Source organism: Protopterus annectens, chromosome 8.part0 (genome assembly GCF_019279795.1).
Source record: "Protopterus annectens isolate FY-2018-M chromosome 8.part0, PAN1.0, whole genome shotgun sequence".
NCBI lineage: Eukaryota > Metazoa > Chordata > Ceratodontiformes > Protopteridae > Protopterus > Protopterus annectens.
In genome coordinates, this window is record NC_056741.1 from 142,384,686 (window position 1) to 142,408,080 (window position 23,395).

General features: G+C 39.1%; 1 protein-coding gene across 1 annotated transcript in view; it reads right to left on the reverse strand.

The window, feature by feature from the left end:
- Positions 1–23,395, reverse strand: part of LOC122808165 (alpha-2-macroglobulin-P-like) — a 686,630-nt gene that overhangs the window by 661,923 nt on the left and 1,312 nt on the right. Inside the window, exon 2 of the mRNA XM_044079138.1 lies at positions 12,454–12,550. The gene's annotated coding sequence lies outside the window, so the exon portion shown is untranslated. The remainder of the gene's footprint in view (positions 1–12,453; positions 12,551–23,395) is intronic.

Genomic DNA, 23,395 nt, shown 5'->3' on the forward strand with positions numbered 1-23,395 from the left:
GATAGTAATACACACACAGTAAAGTACAATTTCCCTTAAGAGCACACAGAGATCACAGTCAGTCTGGTTCTGGTTTCTCCCTTTCTCGCCAGGTCCCCAATCAGACTCCCCACTGGCACAGCTATAGGGTCCAGATCTCAGCCTAGTGGACAGCTAAAACCTCCAGCACCCTCTCTGTCCAACCAGTGCTTCATGTCCCTACCCAAGTAGCTGACACACAAACACTTTGAGATAAGAGTTTTATACAACCACACAGACACTCCTGGGGAATGCTGGCACAGGCTCTCCAGCTGCACCCCTTTTACCCAGACTATACAATAGTACCAGCTGCCACCACCCACTAATATCAGCTACTCAAAGGCCCTTCTGAAAGGGTGTCCAATTATTGCTGTGCAACATTATTATCCAGATGGTAAAGTGACTGAACAGTCAAGGCTTATTAGAGTGATTAGGTACAGTATCACTATATACATGCAATGTACTCTAGAGCTTAAATTAACTCTACATAAAACAGCCACAGTTGAAAGGTTTAAAAATATTTAATAATAAATAATAAAAACACAAGACAATACTTCTTACTAGACAGTGCCAGTCAAGAGTTCAGAGATCACAGAGAAATACTTAAAAAAATACCGTAGAAAAGTTCTGACATCACAGAAAAACACTTAGTCTAATCTTCCTAATTTCTAGCTATTTCTAAGAGAAAACATAGTTCTAAATAACTTACATATAGAGCAAAGCAGTGCTGGTGGTAAGTTGGATGTTCTCAAGACAAATGCTCTGAGCTCTCTGACTCTTTCTCTCTAAATTGATAACACAAAGCTACTTCACATGATATCATTCTTCACACTTCTCTGGTGTTCCCAGGTTAACAGAAACTACATTTACATTCTTTACACCTGGTCAGAAACCAGAGCAATAAAGGACATTCATACATGCAAATTCTACCCATTAACTCTGGTCTTAAAACAATAGGCAGGATGCCTCCCATCAGACATATCAGCTCCGAATTTTGACATCAAAGGCAGTCATGAAATGCTTGACTTAGCTTTCTTACAGCAGAGTGCAGTGTTGTTACATTTTTGTAGCTCAATATCCAATGCAGTCTTTTCACATTTAAGAGAACAAGCCTGTGGCTTACATTAATATTTACAAATGACAGAATTATCTACAGAATTCTGTCTGGCAAGGCTGGCAACCTTTACCTATCTTCACAAATGCTAAAATCTTGCAGAAATATACAATCTTCATACAACTACAAATGAAGCTATATGAATAAGGTCCCAGAACAAACTAAAAAATGCAAACAGATAAATGGACAAAAAGCAGAGAAGTTGTTTGTTGTTTGTCTTTTCATCTTTTCCCAGTTAGGAGTCGCCACAGTGGAACTCCGGTCTGTTAATGATTGGCAGTCGATTTTTTTATGGTGCCAAGTTGCCAGCCCGAAGCCCAACCTTCAGTGAAGGCACGTCCACTCACGCATGTCTTTCGGAGGCCACTAAGCAGAGAAGTACAAAAAAGTATTACCACATAGGTCACCATACTTCTCAACCTCTTAGTATAAGAAATCTGGACAAAGTCCTACAAAATGCAAGGGGGAGGTCAAAGGCCCAAAAATAGGGACAGATTTTAAACATTGCTCTTATAAACTTAGAAAGTTACTAGAGTAACAGGGTTTGTTTTAACAAACATTTTCTGAAGGATTTGAAGTCTGAAACTCAAATGAATGCCATTATTTAGTGACCTCAGTCCTCAGATGATCCCAGTGATTTGCCAGAAAAACACAAATTTGTTATGTTCTGGTCTTGAGCCACTAGGTGAAGATAAAGGAAGGCAGAAAGAGGGAGACAGAGTTAGTTGATGTGAAAAGGTCTGAATGTTCCTGTTCCTGCTGGACTGCTGTTTCTGTTCCTGTTGCAGCTTTGAATGGCTGGATTAAAATCTTTAATACTGAACTTGAAGTCTGCCTATATTAATAATCTGGCAACTGAATAATTTGGCGATGAGGTACTTACTTGCTTCTGCTTGTTTACAGTGGCTGTTGCTGCTACTCCTTTTCCTCCACCATTTTTGCCATGCCCGGGTGAACCTGATATGACATTTGATACCTGGCTGAAAACGTTTAACAACTACATGCTGGTTGTTGGTGCATCAGGAGATGAATGGGTGGAAGCACACAAAAAGGCACTTCTCCTTCATGGTCTGGGAACAGAAGGTCAGAGACTGTTTTACATGCTTCCAAACAAAAGTATGTCAATGGAGGATGCCATTAGGGCTTTACGAGCTCATTTTGCTGCGCGGAGAAATGTTGTTGCTGAGTGGCATGCTTTTAGAAAACGTGCTCAGGCTGCCCATGAAACTACTCCTCAGTATGTGGCCTCTTTATGAGACTTAGCAATTAAATGTGAGTTTGATACTAAACTGGATAAAATGTTATGTGATCAGTTGGTGGAACATATGTCTAGTCATTCTATATGTAAACGATTACTTTTAGAACCTGACTTGACTTTGGATAAAGCTATTACAATTGCTACACAAATTGAAGCTGTGGATAGCCAAGCAAAGATTATTTCGGGTGATAGACCAGTCCCGGTACAGACTTTCCATAGCTCTGGTTGCCACTGCCACAGGCCTTCTTTCAAGCCCCCGCCTGTTTCACAGCCTACAGTTGCTATGCCTTCTGCAGCCTCTTTTTGTGCTTGTTATCACTGTGGATTTGATAAGCATCTTTCTAGTGATAAACACATCCCTGCTGCTTCTGTTAAATGTAACAACTGCTGAAAGACTGGTCATTTTGTACGTGTTTGCCATACTTTGCAAACATGCTCTGCACAGGAAGTTTTCTTACCTGAGCTTCAGATTCTTTACTTAAGTGACCATTCATCATCTGAGAGAATCTGTTGCAGTGTCACAATGAAAACTTCAACTGCTACTGCACTTGTGGATCTGACTGTAGATTCTGGCTCATCAATATACATTTTGCCTAAATGTATATATGATGCACACTTTCAATGGGAACCTTTATTGCCAGCTTCAGTTAACTTAGTGACTTATTCAATGCTCCACTTCCTGTACTTGGCTGCTTACCAGTTACTGTGTCCAAAGATGATGTTATATGCTCTGCATCTGTTTTCATTGTGGAGTCTGTAACTACTTTGTTGGGCATGGATTTAATAAAGGGTCTACATTTGTGCTTTAGCAGCAGTACTGTCTTACCATGTGCTACCACAAACTTGGCTCCTGTCATGCGTCTTTCTACGGCTCTATTACCTCCTCTGACCCTGGGTTGTGCAAAAGGCTTCATACACAAAGTTAAAGTATTAGATTCTATTACTCCAGAATGACAAAAATTACATTGTTTACTTCTGTCAGGTCAGCAGGATGTAAGTGCAGACCTCAACTGTCTTCTTCAAGCTGGGATTATTGAAAGAATTGATGCTTCTCCCTGGGTCTTACCCATTGTGGTGGTTCAAAAGAGAACTGGTGGTATTCACCTACGCGTTGATTTGAGAGAACCTAATAAAGCTATCATTATGGACAGTTTTCCTCTTCCCCACATTAATGAAATGCTATCCTTGCTGAAAGGAACAACAGTGTTTTATATGATTGATTTAGAAAGTGCATACTTTCAGCTTTTGCTTCATGAGGACAGCTATGACTTGACTGCCTTTATTACTCATGATGGCTTGTTCCAGTTTTGCAGGGTACCATATGGGTTAGCATCTGGTCCATCTGCTTCTCAGAAGGTGCTTGCTACAATTTTGCAGGGGTTGCCAAATGTTGCAAACTACTTATATGATATAATTTTGTGGGGGCACACATAGGCTGACCATGATCGGTCACCTCAAGCAGTTTTTCAATCCATAAAAGATGCAGGACTACAGCTAAATTAATCAAAATGTCATTTCAATCAGGCCAGTTTGTGTTTTCTGGGCCATACTGTTACAGCACAAGGGACACTGTCTGATCGGGAGCATCTTGAGGCTCTTCTCTATGTCACAGCTCTCACTGATGTTTCCAAGTTATGTTCCTTCCTTGGACTTGCATCTTGGTATAATAAGTTTATTTTATACTTTGCCACCATTGTAGAACCCCTATGTGCCTGCCTCTGCCAAGATATGCCATTTTCCTGGTCTGAGGAAGCTCAGCACAGTTTTATGTCAGTGAAAAAGTGGCCGAGTCGTAGTCCAGCCTTGGCTTTATCTGACCCTGATTTGCCTACTGTAGTTTTTACTGATGCATCTGATTATGGGCTTGGAGTGTCCTTGCTCAAATTCACCCTCATGATACAGAACAGACTGCTGCCTTTGCATCTAGGAATCATACTGCTGTTGAAAGGAAATATTCTACAATTGAAAAAGGGGCTCTTGGATGTGTGTGTGTGGGCTGTTGAAAAATGGAGAATTTACTTGTGGGGTTGACAGTTTACTCTCCGTACTGATCGCCAAGCATTGACCATGCTACTGTCCTCAAAAGGGTCAGATTGGGCAGACACGCGGACTGTACACTGGGCAGAGTGACTGCTGCCTTTCAGCTATACTGTTGCTTATTATCCTGGATCACAGAATTACATTACTGACTGTCTATCTCGCTTGCCCTTGCTTGCTACTGCTGAAGACATTTGTGAACCTGAACGTGAGTTTGTGGAAATGTTGTCTGCTGTTTTAACTGTCCTGTCACCTTGTGAATTTGCCTCTGCCTCCTGCAGTGGGTTGTCCGCTCTGTGACCCCAGCTTACCAATGGTTGGCCTTCTTCTTTTAATGCAGTGGACACAAACATGTGTCCATATTTCCGATTACATGATGAACTCAGTGTACAAGATGTTTGTGTTCCATGGCACTCGTCTCATTGCTCCTGTTTCTCTGTGCCGCACTTTAGTGATTCTTGCTCATGAAGGCCACCAACGCATAGTAAGAACCAAACAGCGGCTATGTAAGCTCTCCTGGTGGCCTGGTATGGATGACATGGTTGCAGCTAAAGTTAAAAATTGTCAACTCTTCCAATTTTCTCACAAGACTGCCAATCCTTCAGTTGCACCTTTGCAACCTGTTCCATTGCCATCCGAACCTTGGCAAAAGCTGACCATAGATGTAGTGGGTCCATTTGAAATAGTTATCTGGTATTATCATTATGCCCTAACACTCATTAATTATCACAGCACGTGGCCAGAAGTTGCCTTCATTGCCTCTGTCACTACTCAGAATGTTATAGACTTTCTCCCTTCAGTCTTCAACCAGTTTGGACATCCGCATACCATTGTATCAGGTAATAGATGTCAATTTACCTCTGCAGATTTTCCAGCATTTCTTGCAGAAAGAGATATACAACACATACCTACTTTAGTATACCACCCAGCTGCAAATGGTACCATTGAAAGAATTCATTGTGTTCTAAAAGGTTGCATACAATCTGCTATCCTACAAAACCTTGAAAACCTCTTCCTAACTGCATCATTATTTTTTGCAGTGCATTCCTTGGCATACCATCAATCCACTTTTGAAATAAAAATAAATACATTAGATCTCATCACCTTTCATTTAGTCATGCTCAACATCGTTGATGTGTCTCTCTCTATATGCAGCATTCTTACTTTCCACTTCCAGTTCCTGTAAAGTCTTTAGAAAGGCATATACTACTTCATCTGCTGCCCTGCCAGTGCATGATAAAAGGGAATTATTACCTTGATATCCCTGTATTCTATTCATTTAGATATAGTCTAAAGCATTTGATTTGCCTTTACTGCTATACTTCCACATTTGATATGGTAGCTTAGTTTTATTTTTCTGTAATAATGGGTTTTTCTCCTGCACTTTGTTTTCAGTCTGACTTTTTAAATTCTGTATTCTGTCCTTGGGTTTGTAGTCCCAAGAATTGGTGTTACATGGGTAGAAGGAATGAAGTGAAGCTAGCACTTGTTAGACCATGACTGTAGTCATGCTTATTCCCTGACTCATAAACGTCTCCAGCCACCAACCTGCATAACATCAGACACAAAGTCATTAATAAGGAACACACCTGGAACAAACCTTGGTGGAAACCTACGTTATGTACTTACCCGAAGGATAAGTACCTGCATAACATCAGACACAAAGTCATTAATAAGGAACATACCTGGGACAAACCTCGTTGGACACCTAAGTTATGTACTTACCAGAAGGATATCATCAAGCATAACATCAGACACAAAGTCATTAATAAGGAGCACACCCAGGACAAATCTAGGTGGAAACCTAAGTTATGTACTTACCAGAAGGATAAGTACCTGCATAACATCAGACACAAAGTCATTAATAAGGAACATACCTGGGACAAACTTCAGTGGAAACATAAGTTATGTACTTACCAGAAGGATAAGTACCTGCATAACATCAGACACAAAGTCATTAAGAAGGAACACACCTGGGACAAACCTTGGTGGAAACCTAAGTTATGTACTTACCAGAAGGATAAGTACCTGCATAACATCAGACACAAAGTCATGAATAAGGAACATACCTGGGACAAACCTCGGTGGAAACCTAAGTTATGTACTTACCAGAAGGATAAGTACCTGCATAACATCAGACACAAAGTCATTAATAAGGAACACACCTGGGACAAACCTCGGTGGAAACCTAAGTTATGTACTTACCCGAAGGATAAGTACCTGCATAACATCAGACACAAAGTCATTAATAAGGGACACACCTGGGACAAACGTCGGTGGAAACCTAAGTTATGTACTTACCCGAAGGATAAGTACCTGCATAACATCAGACACAAAGTCATTAAGAAGGAACACACCTGGGACAAACCTCGGTGGAAACCTAAGCTATGTACTTACCAGAAGGATAAATACCTGCATAACATCAGACACAAAGTCATTAATAAGGAACACACCTGGGACAAACCTCGGTGGAAACCTAAGTTATGTACTTACCCGAAGGATAAGTACCTGCATAACATCAGACACAAAGTCATTAATAAGGGACACATCTGGGACAAACCTCGGTGGACACCTAAGTTATGTACTTACCAGAAGGATAAGTACCTGCATAACATCAGACACAAAGTCATTAATAAGGAACACACCCGGGACAAATCTAGGTGGAAACCTAAGTTATGTACTTACCAGAAGGATAAGTACATCCATAACATCAGACAAAAAGTCATTAATAAGGAACACACCTGGGACAAACCTCGGTGGAAACCTAAGTTATGTACTTACCAGAAGGATAAGTACCTGTATAACATCAGACACAAAGTAATTTATAAGGAACATACCTGGGACAAACTTCGGTGGAAACATAAGTTATGTACTTACCAGAAGGATAAGTACTTGCATAACATCAGACACAAAGTCATTAATAAGGAACATACCTGGGACAAACCTCGGTGGAAACCTAAGCTATGTACTTACCAGAAGGATAAGTACCTGCATAACATCAGACACAAAGTCATTAATAAGGAACACACCTGGGACAAACCTCGGTGGAAACCTAAGTTATGTACTTACCCGAAGGATAAGTACCTGCATAACATCAGACACAAAGTCATTAATAAGGGACACACCTGGGACAAACCTCGGTGGACACCTAAGTTATGTACTTACCAGAAGGATAAGTACCTGCATAACATCAGACACAAAGTCATTAATAAGGAACACACCTGGGACAAACTTCGTGGGGAAACCTAAGTTATGTACTTACCAGAAGGATAAGTACCTGCATAACATCAGACACAAAGTCATTAATAAGGAACATACCTGGGACAAACCTCGGTGGACACATAAGTTATGTACTTACCAGAAGGATAAGTACCTGCATAACATCAGACACAAAGTCATTAATAAGGAACACACCTGGGACAAACCTCAGTGGAAACCTAAGTTATGTACTTACCAGAAGGATAAGTACCTGCATAACATCAGACACAAAGTCATTAAGAAGGAACACACCTGGGACAAACCTCAGTGGAAACCTAAGTTATGTACTTACCAGAAGGATAAGTACCTGCATAACATCAGACACAAAGTCATTAATAAGGAACACACGTGGGACAAACCTCGGTGGAAACCTAAGTTATGTACTTACCAGAAGGATAAGTACCTGCATAACATCAGACACAAAGTCATTAATAAGGAACACACCTGGGACAAACTTCGTGGGGAAACCTAAGTTATGTACTTACCAGAAGGATAAGTACCTGCATAACATCAGACACAAAGTCATTAATAAGGAACATACCTGGGACAAACCTCGGTGGACACATAAGTTATGTACTTACCAGAAGGATAAGTACCTGCATAACATCAGACACAAAGTCATTAATAAGGAACACACCTGGGACAAACCTCAGTGGAAACCTAAGTTATGTACTTACCAGAAGGATAAGTACCTGCATAACATCAGACACAAAGTCATTAAGAAGGAACACACCTGGGACAAACCTCAGTGGAAACCTAAGTTATGTACTTACCAGAAGGATAAGTACCTGCATAACATCAGACACAAAGTCATTAATAAGGAACACATCTGGGACAAACCTCGGTGGAAACCTAAGTTATGTACTTATCAGAAGGATAAGTACCTGCATAACATCAGACACAAAGTCATTAATAAGAAACACACCTCGAACAAACCTCGGTGGAAACCTACGTTATGTACTTACCAGAAGGATAAGTACCTGCATAACATCAGACACAAAGTCATAAAGAAGGAACACACCTCGGACAAACCTCGGTGGACACCTAAGTTATGTACTTACCAGAAGGATAAGTACCCGCATAACATCGGACACAAAGTCATTAAGAGGGAACACACCTGGGACAAACCTCGGTGAAAACCTAAGTTATGTACTTACCAGAAGGTTAAGTACCTGAATAACATCAGACACAAAGTCATTAAGAAGGAACACACCTGGGACAAAACTCGGTGGACACCTAAGTTATGTACTTACCAGAAGGATAAGTACCCGCATATCATCAGACACAAAGTCATTACGAAGGAACACACCTGGGACAAACCTCGGTGGAAACCTAAGTTATGTACTTACCAGAAGGATATGTACCTGAATAACATCAGACACAAAGTCATTAAGAAGGAACACACCTGGGATATACCTTGGTGGAAACCTAAGTTATGTACTTACCAGAAGGATAAGTACCTGCATAACGTCAGACACAAAGTCATTAGTAAGGAATACTCCTGGGACAAACCTAGGTGGAAACATAAGTTATGTACTTACCAGAAGGATAAGTACCTGCATAACATCAGACACAAAGTCATTAATAAGGAACACACCTGGGACAAACCTTGGTGGAAACCTAAGTTATGTACTTACCAGAAGGATAAGTATCTGCATAACATCAGACACAAAGTCATTAATAAGGAACACACCTGGGACAAACCTCAGTGGAAACATAAGTTATGTACTTACCAGAAGGATAAGTACCTGCATAACATCAGACACAAAGTCATTAATAAGGAACACACGTGGGACAAACCTCGGTGGAAACCTAAGTTATGTACTTACCCGAAGGAGAAGTACTTGCATAACATCAGACACAAAGTCATTAATAAGGAACATACCTGGGACAAACCTCGGTGGACTCCTAAGTTATGTACTTACCAGAAGGATAAGTACCTGCATAACATCAGACAGAAAGTCATTAATAAGGAACACACCTGGGACAAACATTGGTGGAAACCTAAGTTATGTACTTACCAGAAGGATATGTACCTGCATAACATCAGACACAAAGTCATTAATAAGGAACACACCTGGGACAAACCTCGGTGGAGACCTAAGTTATGTACTTACCAGAAGGATAAGTACTTGCATAACATCAGACACAAAGTCATTAATAAGGAACACACCTGGGACAAACCTCGGTGGAAACCTAAGTTATGTACTTATCAGAAGGATAAGTTCCTGCATAACATCAGACACAAAGTCATTAATAAGGAACACACCTGGGACAAACCTCAGTGGAAACCTAAGCTATGTACTTATCAGAAGGATAAGTTCCTGCATAACATCAGACACAAAGTCATTAATAAGGAACAAACCTGGGACAAACCTCAGTGGAATCCTAAGTTATGTACTTACCAGAAGGATAAGTATCTGCATAACATCAGACACAAAGTCATTAATAAGGAACACACCTGGGACAAACCTCAGTGGAAACATAAGTTATGTACTTACCAGAAGGATAAGTACCTGCATAACATCAGACACAAAGTCATTAAGAAGGAACACACCTGGGACAAACTTGGTGGAAACCTAAGTTATGTACTTATCAGAAGGATAAGTACCTGCATAACATCAGACACAAAGTCATTAATAAGGAACACACCTGGGACAAACCTCAGTGGAAACCTGAGTTATGTACTTACCAGAAGGATAAGTACCTGCATAACATCAGACACAAAGTCATTAATAAGGAACACACCTGGGACAAACCTCAGTGGAAACCAAAGTTATGTACTTACCAGAAGGATAAGTACCTGCATAACATCAGACACAAAGTCATTAATAAGGAACATACCTGGGACAAACCTCGGTGGAAACCTAAGTTATGTACTTACCAGAAGGATAAGTACCTGTATAACATCAGACACAAAGTCATTAATAAGGAACACACCTGGGACAAACTTCGGTGGAAACCTAAGTTATGTACTAACCAGTAAGATAAGTTTTCTTGGTCCCTGCCTGTACATTGTAAATGGATAGACTGGTTGCAGAAAGTGCCTCCCACACTGAAACAACAAGTCTTTCATAGCTCAATCACCTCCCGTTATCCATGGTTCCTTGGTCTTAACTAGCTTCTCCAGATCAAGTAGAGTCATCAATCATCTGATAGCCCAAAACAAGAAGAACACTACAGAGTAGTCTCAAGTCAAAAAGGAATGTCAAGGTGGCACTCACATAGCTGGCTAATCAGCAGGCCTCTGGTGCACCTCCAAGGCCCTCTGGAAAAGACAATTTATAATAAGGGTACTGTTGAGTGGGTTGTTTACATTGTACAGACAGAGACCAACTAAATCCATCATTGTGGTCAGAACATAACTTATGTATTCTAGTTGATCCTGTCTGTACACATCAGTTTGACTTGATATTATAAGTCCTGAAGATCTTCATATTATTGGGTGTTGCACATTATAATAACTACTACTAAATCTATCATTCTGGTAAGTACATGGCGTAATATTCAAACTTCAATGTTTGGTGAGCGTATGCAATAAAAAATATGTAGCTGATTTACAAATTTATTCTAGAGGAAGTTTTCTGAGGAAGGTAGCTGAGGCAGTGTAAGCCCTGGCAGTGTGCACTCCGTGATTGCATGTTAATGGCATATAAATGGTTTAATAGCAGTAAATGATACACTCTGGCAACCGTTTTGAAAGGGACAGCTTATTCACATATGACATTTTTCTTCTTTTCTTTGAAAAGGATAATACTTGGTTATTTTTCTGAATTCCTTAGTTCTTGTCAAAAAACAAAGCTGCCTGAATACATCCAGACATTGTGATCTGTATTTTCCTTTATTGGTACATCTCAGGAGGAAGACTCATAGGTTATAGACTGATTAAGGTTGCACTGTGTGCTTACCTTGAGCATAAAGGAAGAATTAATTTTAAATGCAACCCTGTCCTTATAAAAAGCAGTATATGGACATTTCCATGAGAGGGCATGCAATTCAGAACTTGCTTAAGGGTTTGGCTGCAATGGACTCTGCCATTTTTGTCCATGTCTCTGCTTGTGACTTAATGAAAGCCTAGCCTCCCCTTGTAAACTGTATCTCATTGAGAGCTCCAGCCTCGAGCACAACTTCAACCACTGAGAGTGTGCCTAGGGATTCTTTCCTCATTCTCTGAATGATATCTGCATTACACTCACTAGTATTGCAGAATTAAATATGTTGACTCATTTGAAACACAATGGCTGAGATAGCTAGTATGGTTCATGTCTTTGATGGTTGCATGGCTATAAATGTTTGTATGGAATACAGACCACAGGTCTTTTAAGCAAATTCAGTAATTTTATAATAAAAGTGGATTAAAATTCATAAGAATTTACTTGCATTCCTTGACATTTCAGAGGTATGTAATTTTATTCCTTCTACAATTTAACAATGAAAAGTCAAATATGGCTAGTCCTATACCTTCGTTTTAACAGATGGTTGCAAGTTAATTAAAAAATTATGAGTGTTTGTTACACTGAGATAGTCGCAGAGTTATCTGACTGTTAATCTAACATTTCAGAAGCTATTACCATCTGTTATTTTGACACTGAAAAACATTTAAAGTAATCCTATAACCCATCTGGTTAAAATCAATTAACCAATGTGGGCTTTCTATGCTATATGCTTTCAGCAGGACTCATCTTGTCCCCACCAAGCTTCTACTGGTTGTTACTGCTTATAAAGATTAAATTAAAACATTAAAGAAGAAAGAGAAAACTGTACCTACCCCACTGAAACTAAATCCCAAATCCAAGTTTCAGGAAAGTATTTCCGTACTTTCTCAGGTGTTTCTTGCTGTGGTTTAGACTTTGGAGACTCCCGTTCTAAAAGGAGAACATATTTTGGAATATTTAATAATGTGTTTTGCATGCTTCATACTGTCAAATGCTCACCCACATCAGACTTTCTCACGTAGGAAGATTGGTATTATTCACAGCATACAGTATCGGTGGTGACATAGCTAATCTACTGTTTCAGCTTCAGACAAAAACTACACCACATCTTAGCAGTTACTTGGAGAACCTTTATTAGACTGAGCACTTTCATCTCTACCAGCATGACTTCATCAAAGTCTAAATCATATAATGTTGAACCATGCATAACAATGCAATGCAAGATCACCTCTTATCCAATTCATTTCATACCGGAAATCTTTTCATTTTAAAATACAAATAATACTGATCATTTTGTTTGAACAAGGAAGCCTCAACTACCACAGTAGTTCCTTAATTTCCAATCTTGCTTCCCATGGCCCAACAAATTGGTCTGTACAAATTCTGTCCAATAGAAAAAAAAGATACATTTCATAAAATGACTAAATTTTTCAGCATGATTTCTCAAAGCAGTCTTGTCATTATGTTTGTTATACATATATTCAGAAATTCCTTTCTTAAGTATCCTGTTTTCCCAATGTAAAATGCAGGGTACCACATATAGGAAGCAATGTAAACCATGTCTCTAGTGTTACAGTTGGCCTCTGGAAATGTGTTACTGTCTAAAACTTGTGTGTGACCATCAATGAAGATACATTGCTAACAGCTGTCACACTTTCCTATAGACATCTGTGTGGCAATAATCAGGGAATTCCCTCTGTTGTACCCAAAACATGCACTTAAGTTTCTTCTTTTTCTAAAAATAAATTGAGGGCAAGATCTAAGCTGTTTCTCAATGTATTTAAAATAAGACAAGTCCCAATTTTCACAAATAATGTTTTTCACTAAATCACCATTTTTTTTTTATTTTTGATTGCGGTTGGATAAAATTTTACTAACAAAACTGATGAAAATCTGTTGTCTCAACTGAATAACTCTGCTTCAAAAATATTTTATTCTGTTTTAGCTTATAAGCCAGTAAATTCTTACAAAAGAGAACATAATCTACATTACTTTTGGTACATAACAGAATCAGTACAAACATTTCTTTTGCTAGAGGAATTTGTCAGCCAACAGGCACTTTCAGATATGGACAGTACAGCATATGCAATTTTGTAGCTCAAACAAAAATTATTAATAATGTGCAATGTGTTTGTCGGGTCAGATTTACTTGTGGCACAGAATTTATTATTTATGTCATTTGATTCCCCTGAAGACTATTTAAAATTGATAAACTAAGGAAATGTCATGCTAGATTGCAGGGGCATCTTAGAAACATAAAGAATTTTAATTTGCAGTGCAGTTTAATGCATGCCATTCCTTAAATGCTTGCCAACCGAAGGCTAACATTTTAGGAGACATTTCTGTTTCAGATAATATGGATATGAAAGACAATTGTAGTATAATAAAGGTGCTTACATGTCGGCATTTAGTTCTTTAAAAAGGGTTTGAACCAAGAGATGTTTCTTTAACTCGTTCTCCCCAAAGGGGATATGGAAGTTTGCATCATGGCCTACAATGGTTTGATACAATCAAATTATGTCCTCACATTTCAAGCAAATGTTCATATCTCTGGAGCCATATGTATTACTAAAGAAGTGCAAATGGCAAACTCTTTAGCACAAACTATTTTTATTGTGGCACTGTTCTTTAGGTTTCATTTTTTTTTCTTCTGGTGCGGTACAAATGCTTTAGGTATGAGGGTAAGTTAAGAAGATTTGACAGGCTCTATTTAAAACAAAAATGTCAAATATTTTTTGTCCAGAAAGATGCAACATAGCTTGGGACTATTTCAGTTAGAAAGGATAAATCAGAGTGGGTAGGGTAAAAGGAGAGGGCAGATACTGATATGTGCTGGAGTAGGCAAAGAGTTCTACAGAGGGAGGAGGTGAAAGAAGATTTTGAATACAGTGCGGGGAATGTAATAAATTCTGTAAAAAAGTGAGTGACATAATGCTGTGAATAAATGAAATGAACACTAAGACAAGAAGATACGGTGGGTGTGTCCAATGAGACTTCTCATCACAAATGAATTCCAATGTCCACAAGCAACCACAACAATTATTAAGAAAAAGAAAACAAAATGAGCAAACATCTATAACTGTCTTGTAATCTGTAGTATCACAGCTTAGTTACACATTTACAAACTTCATATGTACCCAAAGCAGAACCAGAGTTTTACAAGCTGTGCCTTCTTATATCTTATTCTAAACTTTGAATATTTTTCAAATATAACTTGTATTCTGGTGCAATAAGGTGTTAAGAACAGAACAGCCCTGTCTAAAAATGAGGTCAAGTACAACATGGGCCTTTGTTCTAAAACAAACTATAACAAATAAATAATAAGATACTCCTAGCAGTATGTAGAGAAAGCTGTATGCCAGATAATGGGTAAATAAGCATTGTAGTGCCAGTATGCAATACCAGGGGAAACCTTCACAACTGTGGGCAGTCTAAAGATATTAAAACTGCTATCACACTGCATTAAAGTGCTGGAGAGGGTAACTGATAATATGCAAAGCAGTAGAAAATAAGATGGGTGGTGAGCAGTTTAGATTCAGATAAGGATGCAGCATAACTGACACAATGTTTCCCGGGGTCTATGTTAAATCATCGAACACTTAAAAAACAGAATGATGATTTATCAAACCCATGTAAGCGAAAGCTTACAAGCTCGAATGCATAGAACTGCGATTTTTTTCCCTTGGAAAAAATCTCTGTTCCACAAACAAAAAAAAAAAAAATTTTTTTAAAAATTAAAACAAAGTGGGGGGCTGTGCCCCCCACCCTCTACTTAAACATACCAACTGTTACGAAAATGGCAAAGTAACGTTAGCGACCAAGCAGTTTCTTTCCCAGGGAAAGAATTTGCTTATATGCCGTTTTGCTATTTTGCCTTTTCGTGATTTCAAGTTCGATCAAGATGCATTCGAAAGAATGCATCTTCGATCATTTAACAGTAATCCTGCTTCCAGGCATAAAGATAGTGGAAAAATACTAGAGATGAGGAAAGAGTCCTGTTGAATTCCTAGACCTAAGGAAAGTATGACAAGATCCCAAGAAAGCTGATTTGGGCAGTCCTGTAATTGTTTAAAGTCCCAGAAACATTGGCAAAATTAGTGCAGATTACATACATGGACACAATAGCACAAGTCTGACCAGTAAGAGAGGGGGCATGGCAGGGTTTGGCTCTGAGCCCACTGCTGCTCATACAGGTGATAGGCTACATTAGCAAACAGGTGGGAGGGACAGATTAAAAGAATACTGCAAGCACACATTATTTCATTACAAGGAGACTCTGAACAGGACCTTCAGCAAATGATAGGGGAATGGAATGCAAAACTGAAGACACATTGGTAGTAACTGATTACAGAGAAAACTAAAATGGAAGGGAAAATAGTGGAACAGGTTAACAGTTCAAATACCTGTGAGGGGTGGTTTTGAAGAAGGAAAGCCTGAATGCAGACAGTCAAGCTAGAATGAGAGGGACTGCAGGCAACTGGCACAGAGTGCCAGGGATTGTTTGATAGAAGAATGCTGAAGAAGATGAAAAATAGGATATACAAAATAGTGATGAGACCAGTACTGCTGTATGCTACAGAAACTGCGCAGTGAAGGCAGAACAGCTGAGGAAGCTAGAGGTGAGGGGGGGTGATGTATATGAGATGGGTTGTAGGATGCACACTGTGTTACAGATGAAAAAAAAAGGTGACCTCAAAGCAGAAACCAAAGGCTCTCTAATTGCAAAGAAGGTCAAACAGAATAACTATTGTGGTTCAGGCCCATGTGCAGGAAAGCAGAATATGGTTTAATGTAGAGAATTTGGGAGAGACAGGAGAAAGGCAAGAGGAAACAATGACGTCCAGGAAGAGAGGGATGGGTTGTGAGAGAGAAGACCTGCAGCAGTCAGGTATGACTGTTGAATAAGACAGGAGAGTGGCACTGAGCTGAGAGAGGTGGCAAAAGTAGATGTGACACCTCAACCCCATCTAGAAAATGGGAAAAAAGAGGTTAAGGATGATAATGATGACTATGATGATGATGATGATGATGATGATGAATAAGAATGCATTTCAGATGAATAAGGCCAAAACTTAATGAAACAAAGCTATTCTTTTAATAGAGGAAAGAACATAAGTCTGCTTAGTCAAGTAAGTGTCATCTTCATATATGGGAGATAAAGGAACCTTTCTGTGGTGAATACCTCTGCAGTGACTCCTATGCTGTTTATCAGAATCTTAAGGTTGGGATAGACAGCAAGTTCTTAAAGTGGCTTCAGTTAGGTCAATGTTCTTAAAGTCAGATATTATTGATGAAGTAGGTATCATACTGATGCTTATCAAAATGGGAATAATCAATCTTAAACTATTTTCAATATGTAGCTGAACAATAAGCAATGTAATCTGTGTAAGCATGGAACTCTGGAGGTAAAGAAGTTCATCCTCATAAATATCACCAACAAACTGCAGCAACCCATGCAAAAGCATGACCAAGAAATCTTTAATCACAAAAAAATTGAGCGCTTTCGTGAGAATATAGCATACACTTCATCAGAATTTTCTGATGAAGTGTATGTTATATTCTCATGAAAGTGCTCAGTTTTTTGTGATTAAAGAAGATTTCTTGGTCACGCTTTTGCTTAAGTTCCTCCTCATACCCAAGGTTGAGCAGTCCTAGAGTTTGTATATTTAGGGAGAGAGGACTCACTTTTTAAAACACTGTATTTAAGAAAAAACTTTTATTTGGCATAAATGCTTTGTTGATTATGGGTGTGGTGCTTTCTACTCATTTTAAATGCTTTTTATTAGATTATTAGACTATATCAAACAAACAAATCATGATAATTGTAGCAGGAAATGCAGAAGAAAGTGAAATACTACTAACATTAAAAGTGTGATCACAACAACTATATAAAAGTGCTGTGCAGTAAGAAACTCTAGTTAGAAGGGTACTAAAGAATTAGTATGCCCCAGAGGGCTTAAAGACAACATATTATACTCCTGCAGCTTCCACAAACAAAGAGCTGCTCAGACAATACTGATCCTTGACTATGGACATGCTTTGTAGATCACATCTTAATCTGCCTTCTTGTGCATTTACCACCCTGGAATAAGATATTATGTTGTTTTGGCCAATGACTTCAGGCTCCCAAACCATATTACCTTTCTAGGCCTTTGCAATCATGCTTCTAAGACAACCATCCAATACCAACAATATCACTTTCTCTGAATAACTCCATCCAAATTCTACCCTGCCTATCCCTAGTAGACATAATTGTTATGTCCCCAAGGTCTTCTTTTAAAAACTGTTTCCCATTCTCCGATACAATCCTCCTAACATGTATGCTGTGACATTCCCAAAGCATATTACACCACTCCTCAAACAACTCCCCTCATCTTTGCCAGTTACATCTCTCAGATGTGCTGGCATTTTAAACCATCTGTGAATTAACCTCATGTGATGATCTCACAACCCTGGAAAAAAAATAAAATTGATGTTGAAATGTAAACAATTCCTGTAGTCCTCATTGGAGAAATTGACTCCTTTCTTGCCTTTCCATCTTGTTTTTCAACCTTCCATGAGTGAGCCATGAAATTTCTTAATTAACAGTTTATACAAAACACTACAAGTAAACTTAACCTTAGGCGTCCTTATATCAGTGCCAGTAAGAGTGTGAAAACATGCACCACCACCCTAACAGTATCCAGCCAACCCTTCATAGTTAACTAGGGTCTAACTGCCTGTTTTAGCTATTCAAACTGCATCTAGATTCCCTCAGGGAATCCAAATCTTTCCTTAAAAACTACCCTCTTCATCAAATCATAACTTCCCTGTGCAAACAGATTCATGAAATGTTCCACTCGTTTTATACCTTTAATATACCAATTCTTCCAAAAGCAGGAGATCCTTGTATTAAGACTCTCTTGTTCCAAATGCCCATTTTAACAATACTGGAGACTGATTCCCTTGGCTGCTTCACCACATGTAAAACTTATCCAAAATCTAATTTCCCGGAACATCATCACATTACCCCTTTTCAAATTAAATTCCAGATCTTGTCTTGCAGGATCAGAATTGAAGACCAAAGTCATTGCAGCTGCCATGCATATAACCTTAAATCAAGCATTTCCATCCTTCCCACCTCCATAGCCACTTTAGCCTATATTTAGCTGTCTTACTCCTTCTAGCATTTGAAACAAATTTGTTACAAATACTCTAAGTTTTTTAACCAGAAAGTAGAAATCCTGAAGTAATGTAGATGTTGGCTAACATATTGAAATCTAGGTAGAATAATCATTTGTAATAAGTTAATCCTTTGTACCCCTCAACATACCTTAGAAGACAACTGCCTTAGCAAAGAGGTCACTTTATAATATAACTCTGATGCAGTTTTCTTGAATCAGGGTGACCGTTGCTCTATACCAATAGTCAATTCCTCCCTGGTTAGATGTGACCACAAACTAATCACATTGGAAATCCACATCCCTCCCACCCCACCCCTGCAAAGATAACCACCATGAAAAATTTCTCCAAAGCTAATTTTGGGCTTCTAAAAACAGAGGTGGCTAACTTCATGGCACCCATGCAATTGGAGGACAGCTGCATGATCACCGAATCATACACTAATGCCCTGTACGAACACGTACATAAATGCATGTATCTCGCCATATCCAATAGAACTAAGACGCACTCCTCCAAAAAAAGGAAGCCAATCTGGTGGTCCCATGCCATAAACAAACTCTACAGCAGAAGGAAGAAACTGATGCGAAATAAGGTGAAGTCCCAAGACTGGAAAAACTCCCTTATCAGCCTCAACAAAAAGTTGAGATCCCTCATCAAATCCTCTAAAGCTAGCTATGAAAACAGAATTGCAGCAGATAGTAAAGACAACCACAAGACCTTCTAGAGTTATGTAAAGAATCTCCATAGCAATACCCAGATTTGCTCACAGCTGTTGCACAATGGTTAACAGATATTGTCAATATACTGGCCGATAGATTCAGTGCCAACTTTACCCCTCTCTCCCCACCAAAGGACCAATCACAATACCAGTAGATTGCCAGTCACCCAGTATTATTGCTGCACAGGTTAAAACAGCACTGTCCAAGGACAGGAATACAGTTTTTATAGGACCTAACAATATCCCTGACTGTGTTCTACATGAACTACACAGTGAACTGGCACCTCACCTGTGTGCCCTGTTCAATCGCAGCCTCACTTCAGGCTTTGTCCCTACCGAATGACACACTGCTACAGTCATCCCTCTCCGCAAAGCAGGAGTGACTACAGACCCTGGGAACTATCACCCCATTACCCTGACAAGTCTGATATGCAAAGCTATGCAATGCATCATCATGGACCTAATAAACAAGGATATAGGGAATCTCCAAACTCTGGATCCCGCACAATTTGGTTTTGTGAAGGGTAGATCATGCCTGCTCAACCTGGTCGACTTCTTTGAGTCAGTCACGAGAGCTGTGGATGAAGGCAAGGTGGTTCATACAGCCTATCTTGATCTGGCCAAGGCATTTGCTACCATTCCTCACTCAGGAATCATATAAAAACTCACTAATGTAGGCATCAACCCCTATATCTCTAGGTGGGTTGCAAACTGGCTCACAGATAAAACCCACAGTGTGAAAGTAGCTGACTCCAAGTCAGACTGCCAACCAGTCATGAGTGGAGTCCCACAGGGTTTGGACCTGGATCCTATACTGTTTGGTATCTACTTCTCTGAAGTCCAGGCCAACACAAATGGACTCTGGCTGACAAAGTTCACAGACGATTGCAAGTTGGGAGCCATAATTAACTCCCTAAATGATGCTGACATCCTACAGAAAAGGCCTCACTGAGACCAATGACTTGTGTCAGAACCATTGCCTTAAGCTCAGTGCCAAAAAATGTGTTGTCATCCCCTTTGAGAAAAACCTGGTTCCCATGAATTACCACATTAATGATAGTCCACTGAACACAGAAGGCATCATAAGAGATCTGGGAACACAGGTTGACAGCAACCTCTCTTTTGATCACCACATTGCCACTGTGGTCAGAAAGTCCTTCTATGTGGCACATCTCATTACTAAGGGTTTTGCATCCAAGAAGAAAGAAGTCATAGTCTCCTTTACTCTTCCCTCATTAGGTCAGCCATTGAGTATAATGCCCCATTTGGCATGTACCTCACTAGACACCTGCAACAACTGGAGAGGCTGCAAAACTACCTCACAAAGAAGATCCTAGGCCTTAAACACTTGTCCTATATGGATAGACTCAAAACACTCCAACTATTCTCTGTGTCATATTGCCTACCTCGAGGCAATCTCTGCTTGACTTACAAAGCCATGTCTGACCAAGCTCTGTTAGAAATGCTACATCTAAAGAAATACCAATCCCTCCGCACTACATGCTCCAGAGGCCTCGACCTCATTACCACAATCAACAAAACAAGCTGGAGGGCAGGTTCATAACCCAGAGACTGCCCATGCTATGGAACTGACTTCCCATACATGTTAAGCAGAGTGCCACACTGGCCCTCTTCAAGCGAAATCTTGATGAGTGGATGGGAAATAGAAAATTCACCCCTGGGATTACTCCAGTGGCTCTACTCGACAGAGGCACTGGGAACTAAGGTCAGGTGCCACAATGCCAGGGTAATCCTATGGGCTAGGCTTGTAAAGGCTCCAGGGCCATTAGCCTAGTACACATCTATGAACCTATGAGCAAACCAAAATATTCTGCTATCCAAAGACTTTATCCCTAGTTCTCCTAATTATAATCTGGTTATTAAACTTATTGTGATCTATACATACTCTGATTTGGTACATTTTATTCCAATTACATTTTAATCCTGAAATTATTTATTTATTTATTTATTGACATTTGTTGACTGTGAAAGTCCACTGGATCAGAAACCCATTTTCAGTGGAGGCCCGGGGAGAAAAGCTCCAGTTACAGATATTATATTTTTAGAAAAAAGTGCTATTTACAATAAAAAATGGAGTATACATATTTTAAACATTTCTATACATTTCAATACATTTCTAAGAGATTAGTAGCACACACTGTGAAAGCTTTATACAATCTAGTTAGGTGTTAACAGTACATACACAGAATTCTAAATGGTGTGCTTTGCACATTGGAAAAGACAGATAGTACATTCATGGTAAGCACGTCATTAGAAGGAGTTTAAAATAGCCTATTAATGGTTGTAAAGACAAGACAATGTTTGAGATACCAATCTGATATATAATAGTTGAAGGATTTCAGTGGGTTAACAAGCTTTTACTCATACTTAAAGAGTCACAGTAGTTAGTGAAGTGAGTGAAGTAGTCAGTGAAGTCTTTGAAATTGTTTATGGTGGTCTATAGTTTTCAGCACAGTGACAGATTTGATTGTTAAGGAAGTGTTTTTTTAGGGTGAATTTGAAAAAAGTTTTATGGACTCAATTTGACTAATGGAGGGGGGCAGGGCATTCCATAATTTTGCTATGGAGTTGGAATATAAGCTTTGTCCTGCTCTCTAATTTGGCTTGGATACTATAAGAAGCTGTTTATCAGTAGACTGAAGATTCCAGGAGAGAATGTAGGATTGTAGGCTGGAAGTGCAGGGCAGTTCTCTGGGTTATGTATTAGACTGTGAGCAAGAGTAAGCTGGGTGTATTGGAGGTACTGGGGGAATTCAAACCATTTCAATGCCCTAATGGCCTGGCATTGGTGTGTGCGGTTTGGTAAAGCCGAGGCAAAGTTTACAATTTTATAGTAGCATGATTATAATTTGTTAGTTAAATATGTATGCAGGTTGGCAAAGATAGGGGGACCATAGAGAAAGGAAGGAAATAAGAGGGTACCTGCCAGTTTTATTTTTGTTGGTTTGTCCATGTAGAGTTTGTCTTTAGAATTTGCCTAGTTTAAATTGTGTTTATCTTTCTAACATCATATTCTTAATATAATAAAGAAGTTTGTCATCTATGTAATGTCTAGTAGTTTTGCTATCTTTACAATTTCAATTTCAGTATTGTTTTGCAAATAAATTTTAAAGTCCTGTGGTTGTGGCTTAGATGAGAATAGACGTAGCTTAGATTTTTTAGCATTTAGTAATAGTTGTGATCTATTTAGCCATGTTTCTCTGATTGTGAATGTGTTTTGTGTTTTTTTTGTAGGATATCAGGGAAGTTATTAGCGGGGATATGATAGATGAGTCAGCAGCATATTGGATCAGTGAACTTTGTATGGATACTTTGTGGAGATCATTTATAAATATGTTAAAAAGCAAAGGTCCAAGAATTGACCCCTGGGGGACTCCTGTTTTATTGACCAAATAGCCAGATTGCTTGTTTTGCCATCTGACAGATTGTTGTCTATTGCTCAGGTAGTTTGCGAGCAAGGTAAGGGTCTGTTCGGAACATCCTAGTGTTGTTAGTTGCTAGAGTAGTTTAGTATGTGATACTGTGTAGAAAGCTTTGGATAGGTCTAATAAGACTACTGTAGTCAATACACCAGAGTCCAGAGCTTTGTTGACAGTATCAGTAAAACAATGTAAGGCCATAGTTGTACTGTGAGCAGGGTGAAAGCCATAGTGGGTTGGGACGAGGAGATTATTGTTAGAAAGATATTGAAGTAGTTTAGTGTGTATACACTTTTCCAGTATTTTAGATTATGGTGAGAGAATAGAAATGGGTTGATAGTTAAATCATTAATATTTCCACCTTTATGTAATGGGTTATGACAGATTGTTTCTATATTTGAGGGATGGTAGATTCTGAGATAGAGCGGTTAATTAGAATACTGACGGGGTAGTCTA